This window comes from Gouania willdenowi, chromosome 3, assembly GCF_900634775.1.
Source record: "Gouania willdenowi chromosome 3, fGouWil2.1, whole genome shotgun sequence".
Classification (NCBI taxonomy): Eukaryota; Metazoa; Chordata; class Actinopteri; order Blenniiformes; family Gobiesocidae; genus Gouania; species Gouania willdenowi.
This window is the reverse complement of record NC_041046.1, coordinates 29,295,962-29,307,733: the sequence shown is the minus strand read 5'-3', so window position 1 is coordinate 29,307,733 and position 11,772 is coordinate 29,295,962. Positions and strand designations below refer to the sequence as shown.

At 41.4% G+C, this 11,772-nt stretch overlaps 1 protein-coding gene across 3 annotated transcripts in view; it reads left to right on the top strand.

Moving 5' to 3' along the window:
- The first annotated feature begins 341 nt into the window (after positions 1-341).
- The window catches only part of zfhx3b (zinc finger homeobox 3b), a 132,314-nt gene continuing 120,883 nt past the window's right edge, over positions 342-11,772 (top strand). For 2 of the 3 annotated variants that reach the window (XM_028443351.1, XM_028443349.1), the window contains exon 1: positions 342-747. The gene's annotated coding sequence lies outside the window, so the exon portion shown is untranslated. Of the gene's footprint in view, positions 748-4,279; positions 4,371-11,772 lie in introns of those variants that run through there. The other variant, XM_028443350.1, reaches the window with a different exon arrangement.

Below are 11,772 nucleotides of genomic sequence, written 5' to 3'. Positions count from 1 at the left end.
GTTCTCTAAAATGACCACCGTATGTAAATTCACGTTCATTCCGAAGATTAATTTTTGATAAAAACTAAAACTAAAAATAAAAAAGGTGGATAAATAGTGTAGAAAATATCTTCACCCAAAGCGTCGGGGCTTTTCCTGCGCCTGTGGTAACTTTCACTCTCTTCCGTCTCTGCAAACTCTTACTTTCCTCTGTTTTTTAATTCCATATTTTCCCAATTCCTGATCATTACTTTCCTCTTTTTTCCTACTTGTATCCATCCATCCCTCCCTCCCTCCCTCCCTCCCCTGTCGCCCTCCCTCCTCCCTCTCTCTCCCCAGCTCTCTCCTTTGCTGAATCTTATTGATCCAGAAGGCGGCTAATTAGCCCTTCCCTTCGTGCCTGTGTAATGAAGCACATGCGCACTGAATTAATCACAGCCATTTTTTGCAGGAAACTAATTAGCAGGAATAAAGATCCAAAGACTTTTTTCTTTTCAATCATCAGATCTCACTTTCACCTCTTCCTCGCTCCCTCTAACACAAGACTCATCCGCCTGCTTTGCATCCAAATTATTTTTATATCGCCGCTAACAACTAATACTTCGGGGGGTTTTTTTTTTTCTTACACTCCGCAACAACAATGATGTTTCTTTTGCCACCCTAAGCGCAAACTGACCAAACCGGGGGACTTGCCTTGATGGGATCTTTAGCTAAACCGTCTCAATACTGGATTAAAAAGCGAGGATCACAAAGCGGCAGCGACAAATTGTAAGTTTGAACTTTGCGTTTGTCTCTTTTTCTTCTGTTTCTACGATTCCTTTTTCTGTTTCGCTGTGTGACTTTATCTGAGCCTCTCTCCTTTCTCTTCGTGCTTCACGGGGCGATCGCCAGAAAGCAGCCGGCGATCGCAAGTTCATTTCATTCATGCAAGTAGTTGAAAGTAGTAATGTTTTATGATGGATTTTTCCCCCTCTCATCCGTAACGTTACCTGTGTTTACATCAGCGTCCGTCCTCCGCTCCTCATGAATGGGGAAGATAAGCGATTGGCAACAACAGCGATCCACTTCCAATGCAGCTGATCGTGGAGGAGAGAGAGAAAAAAGAAAAAAAAACACGGTTCTGAAACAAATGTGCGCTTTTCGGTTCGGATGGGAACACCTATAGAGAGGTTGTGGTGGTCAAGAAACGTGTTTTGAGGGACAGATGCGTGGATAAAGAGGGCAGTGTTGGGCGGACGGAAGGGAAGGGAAGGAAGGCAGCGGCAGCTCCACATGAGCACTGCCCGGAGAAGGAGCTCCAAGTCCAGCCTGTGTGTCCGTGCGTGTCCCGGCCATTGGAAACGCCTCTCTCTTTCTGTGTTTTGACAGATTTCACACTTGTCTCATCCCCAAGTGGGTCCCTCACAGTACCGGGGTTGTGCTTTTTTTTTTTTTTTTTTTTTTTTTTGAAGAAAAAAAAAAATCCTCTTCTGGATGAAGATCTTTCTTTCTCTCTTTTTTTTGTGTGTGTTTTCTTCCGACACGTCCCTGTGTGAGTGTGCAGTAGTCCCTCCGCCCTGCCTTCATTCAGCTCCTCTTTCCCCCTCTTCCCACCACTTTGTCCATCTTGTCTCTTATATTTTTCACAGCCCTTTGCCTCTTTTTGAAGCGCTGTTTTTCCAGTCGATTCTCACTCATTCACTGGCGGAGTCACAGGCAAATCGATCGACCTGTGTGTGTGTGTGTGTACGTGCGTGCGTGCGTGCATGAAGGGGCTAGTAGTATTTGCGCGCATGTGTGTGTTCCTGGGTGTGCAGAGAGGAGTACAAACGGAGCCCCAGGTCCCCCCCCCCCCTCCCCTGTATGACAACAGCCGATCAGCAGGGCTGTGTGCGCGGACAGCCCGGAAGACATGGCTGCCTCACCCGGGCCAGACATGGCTGATATATGAGCTCCAGGAAACACGCTCACAAACACGGACTTAATGTGACTTTCAACAACACCTTTGTTTTCCCCTGGAAACATTATAAAGCGAAAAGAAGAAAGAAAGAAAAAAAAAAGACAAAAACGATGCGCAATTTTACCCCAAACAGTAGCATTTACAGTCAATAGTGTTAAAGTTATGGTAAGAGCTGAAGTCTAGGTCACTTTAGTCAGCTTTACATGTGGAGGGTTACATATAGGAAATAAATGACGGCTTTTACATAAAAAATGGATAACCTCATGTAATAATAATAATAAAAAATCCAAGCTATTTATTCAGCTGTAGGTGTTGTATCCTTTAAATTATTGACAAGAAATCATAAATGCCGATTGTTGAATTGCGTTTAAAATAGTAATAGTTTCATTAAAAAGAAGGGATTTTTGAATATTTTGAGTGATAATTACAGAACAAAAACGTCTATTTTTGATGTGTTTCGCGATGTAGAGATGGTAAAATATAGGAGAAAAAAAAACAGGGGCTGAGGTGGGATGTGTGTATCGTTAAAAGATAGTGTGTGTGTGTGTGTGTGTGTGTGTGTGTGTGTGTGTGTGTGTGTGTGTTTGAGAGAGAGGGGGGGTCAGGTCAGACAGCAAGAAACAGGGGTCATGGAGTGAATGCAGAGATAACAAAAAAAAGGAAAAGAAAGAAAGAGAGGAAACTCCATCACAAATAGCCGAAGGATAGTGGGATAGTGGGGGTATCACTGGGAGGAAACAGGGTGATGGTTAGGTGTTGTAATTGTTTTGTTGGGGGGGGGGGGTTTCTTATAAAACAGTTCATGGATGTTCGCATCTGCAAAGATGAAGACTGGCTTCATTTTTGTAAAAAAAAAAAACAAAACAAAGGAGAAACAAATTTTGTGCAGTTGTTAACATGGTTTTAAAAGACCTCTCCAACGTTATGGCTGCGAGGCTGTGAGTGAAACCCCCTCCTCCAGGAAAGTAAAGCAGGGGGAGCAGAGGGGTCACATAGCCATGGGCCATGGCAGAGCAATGAAGGGTAGAGGTTAGGTAAATAGATCCCTACCTTTCAGACAATGTGCAGGGTAAGAGAAAACAGAACCAGGAGAATGAGGGGGAACTATTTTCAGTGATGATCATATTATATTATTGTTATGCATCCCTGCTTTTTTTTTTCTGGTTATTTGTTGTGTTGGCTCTCTTGTGTATTTTAGAGCATCCACGTGTGTAAAGGTCTGGCTTTAGATTGCAGGGATTAGAAAATGAAAGTTGCCGTAATGGACAGGTATAGTTACTGTGTATCCCTCTTTCTCCACTGTGTGTCTGACAGTAACACACCCCTCCTCATCTTTCTCCTCCCTTTCTCCCTCATCTGCTACAACATAAAGACAGCACAACCGTTTACTCTCATCTTACCTGTCAGATTTTTTTTATTTTTGTATTTTTTACTCTTGCCTCATTGTCATGTTTATGTTTAAGTACACCAATTCCAGTAGATCAACTCTAAGCATGTCACTGGCTTTATTTTTTTAAATTCTATTTTAAATATTCTCAGCTCTTGTCTTTGGCATCGCTCACCGTAGCTGACTGAGATGCTGCCATATTTTGCTAGTTTTACAGTGAGAGTTCCAGCCCTGACATCATTTTTAAAAAATGAGTGAAAATTCACATTTAAATGTAATTTTTTATATTTATGGCCAGAGTTACTTTTCTATTAAGCATTTACCCTGAACTGTTTTTATTTAGCACTTTCTCTAATTTCTTTAATCCATAGTAGTATGATTCAATATTATCAGCCACAAATAATGGAAGGTATTCACAATGCAGGTTTAGAAAGGCTTTTTATTTATTCATTTAAATTTTTTTATGACACAATGACACTAAGACAGTAACAAAAACAGTGACAGTGTTGTGCATTTTGTGGACTTTTTTTTTTTTTACAAACTATTAAATGATCAGTGTGATTGTAATATTTATTTTTGATGTTGTGATTATTTCACAAGTCACAAAGGGTGCTCGGTGTTGTATTGTAGTGGTGTGATAGCAGTTTTTACTGCTATTATATCACTTCATTTACAGTGCAGATGTGCGATGGACATTGATTTTCAGAAAATCAGCGTACTGATTGCATGGACTCCCTCTGTTAGCATGTTGGATGAGTAGAACTGTGATGTCATTTCACTGCACTAGTGGGGAGCAGCTCGTTCCATGATGGTCAGACTTGTTTCGTGGTTTGGGGTAAACTAGAGAAAAGGGGCGACAGCGCCTCTGGCTGTCGTAACCCGTTTTTCTTCTTCTTCTCCTCCTCCTCGCTATGCCTCTCCCTCTTCTCCTCTCTCTCTCTCCTTTTTTGATCTCCATCTCATTCTCTGTGTCTCAAACATCTATTCCCACCTCATCTGTGCCCAGGCATTGGCACCATGGGGGAGCTCGCCGCTGTGTCCTCGGTCGGAGAGAGCCCTCTTTGGGTGAATTGTAGGCACACAAGGGAGATTTATCACAATCTAGAACATTTGCGGGATATTGCATTTATATACAAAATGTCCATATTTAGGACATTTGGATTCATAATTGTGGATTGCTTTTGGATATTGAATTCTTAAACAGTTACTTATGTATTTTATTTATATTTGGGATTAATGATCATTTGTGCCAACAGTTCAAAGTGCTTGACTGCATTACATTTGAATGGGCACACTTTTTGTCACTGTTCTTTCAGGAATAAGAAAAGGAATTATTAAGTGTCAGATTTGCGAGCTGTGAAATGAAAATATTCAGCTTAGGCGGTTGCGTTGAATCCACTCTGTTGTTTTCATTATCCAAGGTTGAAGACCGATGCCTCTTGTCGTAATGCTCAGCCCAGTACGCAGTATATGTCAGGCTATTATTGAGGAATGGATGAGTAGGGGGAAGACGGTTCTCAGCTTAGCCCAGAAGAGTGCATGAAAAAGGAATAGGTGTGATGCTTTCGTGTGTGTGTGTGATGTAGAGGCATTCTTGGAGTGTGCACGAATGCCATATCTGATCTTTAATCCCAGCAGTCCTGTGTGTCCAAATGGCTCTTTAACATTTCACCTCTCTTATTCTCTTGTTTTTAAATCCCTCTCCTTGTCTCCTTTGGAGCCTTTTCTTCATCTTCATCTTCAGTGTCATCTTTTATCTTTTGAAGTGAATTATATGAGATGTTTTTTTTGTAGATAGCTTTTTTTTTTTATTACAATTTTCATTCTTCAAAAGTCATGCATGAATCCCTACGGCAAAGACTACTGTTATGATTGTGTGTGTGTGTGTGTGTGTGCGTGTGCGTGTGCGTGTGCGTGTGTGTGTTGTGCTGAGATGAATTTCAAAATCAAATAGGTGTGATTAAAATACTTTTTTGTTATGTGTTTCTCATATTTTGTAAATGTCAATTTATTTCCTGTAAATTCCAATGATTAGATTTAGATTTATGTTTCGATTATGCCCTGATGATCAAACGGTTGTAGAAGAAGAAAGATTTATTTTTCCATCTTTTCAGTAATTTGTTTAACAATCCGTCGTATGGTTTCTATTTTGATACTCTCTCAGTGAAAGATATTTATAAGCCGTCATGGGACGGAATAATGTGTGACACAAATTTATACAGAGCTAAATTCCATTTCTAATGTAATAAAAATAATGCTGTGGTAGTCATGTTCGGGGATTGCAGTGTTTGTGGATCTGTGGCCTTGACTGGAATCTCAATTACTTGCTTTTATGAAAAGAACACACTAGATCAGTTTTTAGAAAAAAAAAAATTGCTGGATCGTCGTCTTGTTACTGTCATAAAGAATGCATTGACTCGTGATTGTATCCTTTCCAAACGTGTGTGTAGCAACGACTGATTTTGTATATTTTTTTTCAAGGCGACAGCAGCAGTTGTGCTCAGTGATGTGTGCTACAGCAGTTTGGAGAGCAGCATACAAACACGGAAGAAAGACAGGGATGATAGGGAGCACTCAGAGGGCCACGAAAAAAAAAAAAAAAACTGAACCTAGCATCACACCAGACCCCCATAAGCCCACCCTTCTCCTGGACCCTGGGGGCCAGCATTCCACCCTCCGCACTGGCGCTTATCATTACAAAAGATAGAATGCATAAAACATAGAGGACGCTTAGACAGGTCGCCTTTCTCTCTACACACACAGAGTCCTGGAACAATACGTGGGCCCCTCTGGCCTGTGACTCTGACGACACACACGCCGTCTTTTTGTACCCCCCCTATTTCTTTGTCACCCTCTTCCTCTATGTTACTGTGCACTGTGGAGTGATAACTGCCCTTACATTGTTTATCTGTGTCTGTGAAATCTGCATTGTGTAACCGAAATGTAAGCGCGTGTGGGTGTTTGGAGAGAGGCAGAGAGAGGGTGACAGGTTAGAAGTATTGGCAGTGCATCAGTAGCACAGCTCCTGCTTCACAATCCACACACGGCCTGTTTTATACTGTTTTTAAGGGAAAAGTAAATCATTAATATTCTCTTATAACCTCCTTGGCTATTAATGTACAGTGTGCATGTGTGTGTAGTCAGGTAGATTGTATCTCCTATAACATCAGACAACCCAAGCGTGTCATTTACTTTGTCACAGTTAGAGCAGTGTCAACTACTGATGCAGCACCACAGTCTAGACTGTAATACCAAAACATAATTTGTGTTGGATTAAAAGACCAGCTCCAAGTACATGTTTGTCATGTTCTAATTGCTATGCAGTTGTCATATTTATATTTTTGATTCTGAAAATTTCCCTTTCAAATAATAAAAATTAGCCATTGCTTACCTCACGGCAGAAACAGAAACTTCTGTTTTTTTTGGGTTTTTTTTCGTTTTTGCTGTTGTCAATATTACCACAAACTTTCCTTTTTCAGTGTTTATTTCAAACACAGATGTGGTTTTATTTAAATTGTGTTGATATTATTTCCCCTTCTGTGCATACTTTGTATCCAACCCTGTGACAGTGACAGACAGCAGTAATGTGTGTGATTAGGTTTTGGTCCACGTCTGTGTGTAGTTGATGGCTGGGCTGTCAGAATGTGTGTCTGGGTTGTGCTGGACCCCAGCAGGTCTTTAGCACTTCCACTCTGTGTACCTCACAGCTTACCCTCCCAAGGATTATGAAGACAAGAAAAAGGGCTGTGGCAGCAGCACCCTCTTCTGATCACGTTTTCACCATCTTTACACACACACACACACACGCATACATTTAAAAAAAAAAAGAAAAAGAAAAAAAAAGTATAATTCACTTGCAAATGTGTGGTTGCTCGTCCATGATCCTGGTTGAGGAGTAGGAGAGGGAGAGAACCAGAGGGAGGGGCAGAGTTGGAGTGACACAGAAAGAGCAGACTGTAATATATTTCAGTGTGAGCTGTGGCTAAGGTGAAGCTATACCTATTACTTCTTCCTGGTCAAGAACAGCAGCTGGCTATAGTCCTTAGGATATTTTGGGCATTGTGTACACAATTTTCTCCTTTTGCATAAATAACCAAAATCTGTGTGTGTGTGTGTGTGTGTGTGTGTGTGTGTGTGTGTGTGTGTGTGTGTGTGTGTGTGTGTGTGGTGTGTGTGTGTGTGTGTGTGTGTGTGTGTGTGTGTGTGTGTGTGTGTGTGTGTGTGTGTGTGTGTGTGTGTGTGTGTGTGTGTGCATTCTCACATTGAGACTTGCATTTTGTCATTTCTCTCCAGCCCCTCCTCAGAGGGTCTTGGCGACGTTTTTGCGCTGAGCCCCAGGCGACCGATCAGCCAGCAGCAAAGGGTTGAAGATGCAGGGATAGCCCTCTTTTGTCTCTGCGGCCCTGTTTGCCATTGTTGTGGTGGAATTGAGCTCAGTGCACCTCACTTGACCACAGCAAAGCAATAAAATGGCCTCTAAGCGGTGTAGCCTTCATAGTCTTCTGATGTCAGCTCTCTTTTAGCTTTTGCGGCTGTGTTTTTCCTCTGTCTATATGTAGCTACAATGTGTGTGTGTGTGCGTAGCTCCTTTTTTTGTCATCTGATGGTGTGAGATGGAATTTGTTATAACCAAACCGTAAAGATTAGCTTGTTAATCCTTTCTCTATTTTGACTTTTCTGACATCTTGCATTCAAACAAAATGTGAATTTCTGATGATCTGAATATTTGACTTCTGAAGAGCACAGAAACCAATGTATTGCGCAGTGAATTTATCGCTTTTGCTATTTTTCAACTCTTGTCTCTAGTTGGTCTTTAACTTATACAGATAATAGAACAGATGCATATGGTTACTGCTGAAATAGGGCAGACTTTGTCCAATGAGTGTGTGTGTGTGTGTGTGGCTCTGTAATCACTATTAAATATCTGTTCTGCTGGAGTGACCATGCACCACCTCATAATCATTATAAATATTGGTACACAGCCCCTGCTGTCACAGCCACTGATGAGCGAGACAGATATGGTGTCCTGACTTCTTAAATGATACACCTTTTTACAAACTTACATTTCCCGTTGCAAAACTAGCAGCAGTAATACTTTTTTTTTTTTTTTTTTTAATTTGATTTTAAAATAGGGAATGTTTCGCCAGGCATGAGGTTACTGGTGTTGCTTGATTGTATCGATGACTGTTTATAGTAGACTCCCACCTTTGCAGACATTGTAATTAAAAAGAAGATATACTGCATGTGCGCCCGTCGCCTTCCCATCTCATCTCGTCAAATAAGCATTTAGCTGTTGCAATGAGCAACTCACAGGATTTATGAAGGATTTGTGAGTGGGTGAAATGAAAAGGGCACACTTGGAAGTGTTCACCATTGCTAGCCAGGTGACATACAGACTACATTAAATGCTGCTCCACACTGCAATTAGACCAACATTTCCTCTATGCCACAGTATTACAGCTCTGTATTATGTGGAAGCATGTCTTTGCCTCACCCCTTTTTCACTTTTTGATCTTTCTCCCGTGAAGCACGTGTGAGGTTTTTTCCTCCTGATTTTCCTGGTAACAAAAAATGAATACATACATAAAAAAAAATGCTGTCACATTCAAGGATTTAAATTTCTCAATATAAATTGATCAGTCATGTTGATTTTCACACAGCAAGACAAAAGAAAAATCGCTCCTCCCCTCCCTTCTTCTCCATCATAGCATGTGCCAACTATGTGTTTTTCTACAGGGTCACATGACCTGCACAAAGTCAGAGGAGTTTTGATGACAGTGATGTTACTATATGGCAATCACCTGGCTGCTGTGTGATGTTGAATTTTCATGTTGATGTTCAGTGTCACAGAGATCAAATTTAGCCTAGGTTGGATGGGGGAAGGGGGGGTGGGGGCAGGTCCCACGGGGCTGACACAGGGCTAGACGGCCGTAACAGACCGAGACCGGTGACCTCGGCTTTGTGACGTCACTCACCTCGTCTGGTCACCATGGCATTAATTTTTCCTACTGTTTATGGAATGAAGATGGGCGCGCAGGCTGGTTTATGTAGCTATTACTGCTCAGCTGCGTGTGGAGACCGATATACGCACAATAAAGCATTCTGCTCATTTTTTAATGGCTCGTGTTCAAAATGTACCCTGTTTTTGTATCTTCACCTGCTGTGTGTCTGTAAGTTGGGGACACCTCAGTTTGATTTTAATTAAAAAGAGACATTTTTTTCTCTTCAAACAGATTAGTTTTTTTTTTTTTTAAATAATATTTTTTTTACTTCAGGTAATGAAGATTAAGCATTGTTGTAAGAGGCATAAAAACAATACCAGACTACAAATAGGAAGTTAGCCTGAGGTAAAAACAAGGCTCGAAACGGATACTGAATGTTACAACAGTTTTTCATGTCATTACATGTCTCTCTCCCTCTCTCTCTCTTTTTTTTCTTCAGTGCTGCACATCTGTGCTTTTTCTCAGCAGTAATTTATAAAAGCAATCATAAGAAAGAAATTCTGGGCAACTAAATTGCATGCATCACTGAAGGAGATTTGGAAAATTATTTAACTGTGAAAATAATCTTGTACATTTTGTGTTTATTCACAAGTGAAACGTTGGATCAGGAGGAAGAACACTGTTAAAAAAAAAAAAAAAAAAAAAGGAATCTCTTACTGGCAGCTTTTTTTCAACAGCCAGGTGTTTCCTCATGTCACATCATGCCCTGATGGGGAACAACAGCCCACATGGCAGGTGAGAACTAAGTGTGTAATGCTAGCGGATAGTGTTTTATTCTGTTGTCTTCCGGTGCCGCAAGCAAACATAGAAAACTCTCACAAGTAAGACTCTGTGCTGGTGATTAGTATGGGACAAAGGCCTTATGTGGTGCACAAATGTTGTGGGAGAACTTATTAAGCTGAGAACAGGATCCAGAAGAGGGAAAAGGTGTGTAGATTACATGGCCTTTGTTCACAATGGAGAGAATAAAGGTTGTGAAGAAGGAGAGGACAGAGCAGCAGTGGTCAGGGCAGACACCAGTCTCATCACTTCCTTCCTTTCTGAAGTTGTTCAGCTCATTTCATAAATTGTCCAAGAAGAAAAGAAAAAAAAAAAAGACAGCAGAGGAAAGAGGAAGTGCACAGTTGAGGTACAGGTTCTATTTAAATGTGACCAAGCAGTGAAATCTAATATAAACATATTTCATGTTGTGAATGCATACTAGCTCTATCTGGTTCAAGCTGGTACAACACTCCTCTGTTCTGACACAGATTATATTAAAAAAGTCTGTGTGTTCAGTGTTGACCCTGTTCCATATTAAACATGAATTTTTGGCACATTTCTTTAACTTTTTTTTCTTTTTCTCATGTGATTATAATCTTTAGCATGGATAGTGCAGTAAGTTAAAACAATCCTCACTTTTACTAAAGATACTATTTGCCTTTGGTGTACACTTTCTATACAACAGTAGACTGACGCCTACAGTTGAGCTCTCCCTGGGTCCTGCGGTCAGAGTAGCATGTACATTCACATGATAGAGGGCTTTGTGGGCCCTCAACAGGAAGCCTGGCTTCAGTGTTGCACAACCTTCCTAGAAAGGAGAAGTGAGTACCAACGCTTTAGTGTGTAGTCCACATTTTGTCTAATGGATGCCAGCTTGTCTGTACTGGGTACAAGCACAGGGTGGAGGGAGGAAGCGGCCCTACTTAACTGGACCCCTGAGACCTCCTGGAGGGGTAGAGGTGTGGCAAGCGTCTGTTTTGGGCATGGCTTGTGTCAGCATGTTTAGCGTTTGCCTTTTAGGGCATTTATATGCAAATGCTAAAACCGATTGGGGTGGCTAATTACGGCACGGCTTTTGTGTGCCAGTCACTGAGAAGCAGAGAGTTTGTAGCACGGCCATGCCGGGACTTTCCCTGCTTGTTTACTCATTGTCTTTTCTTATTGCCCCCTCATTGACACTCCTCTTTTGTGCGGCTGTGCCGTTTGCCTGTTCGCTGGCTCCTCCCCCTTGTGGTGCTGGAGTTAATGTAGCTGATTAAAGAGGCAGCACCCTGACACTGTTTGCTTCCTCTTTCATCTGGTGGCCCAGCTCTGCTCTACTCTGTACCCATCCCTCCTGTAGCTTTTGTCTAACCGCCACCCATTCAGTTGAGTAAAGCCTGGTACCCCCCCCCCCACACCTCATTCTCTTTCTTACAACTAATGCTCAGCTAATTACTTTGGGTGATAAAAATGCATTTAGGTCAGGCTCTAATGCGATGCAAATTTATGAGCAGGCAGAAGCAAATATTAACTTGTAGCATTAATGATAGTCATTGGTTGAGGACAAAGGTACAACTCCCTTAACTGTCAAATATAAAGCCTTTGTGTGCACTTAGTTTTACTGCATGTTTATTTTCTGTCTAAGCCATCAGGTATTTGAAACGCAAGATTCACCCGATATGTATATGTTTTTTGTATCATCTTGTGCTGTGGAAACCAAA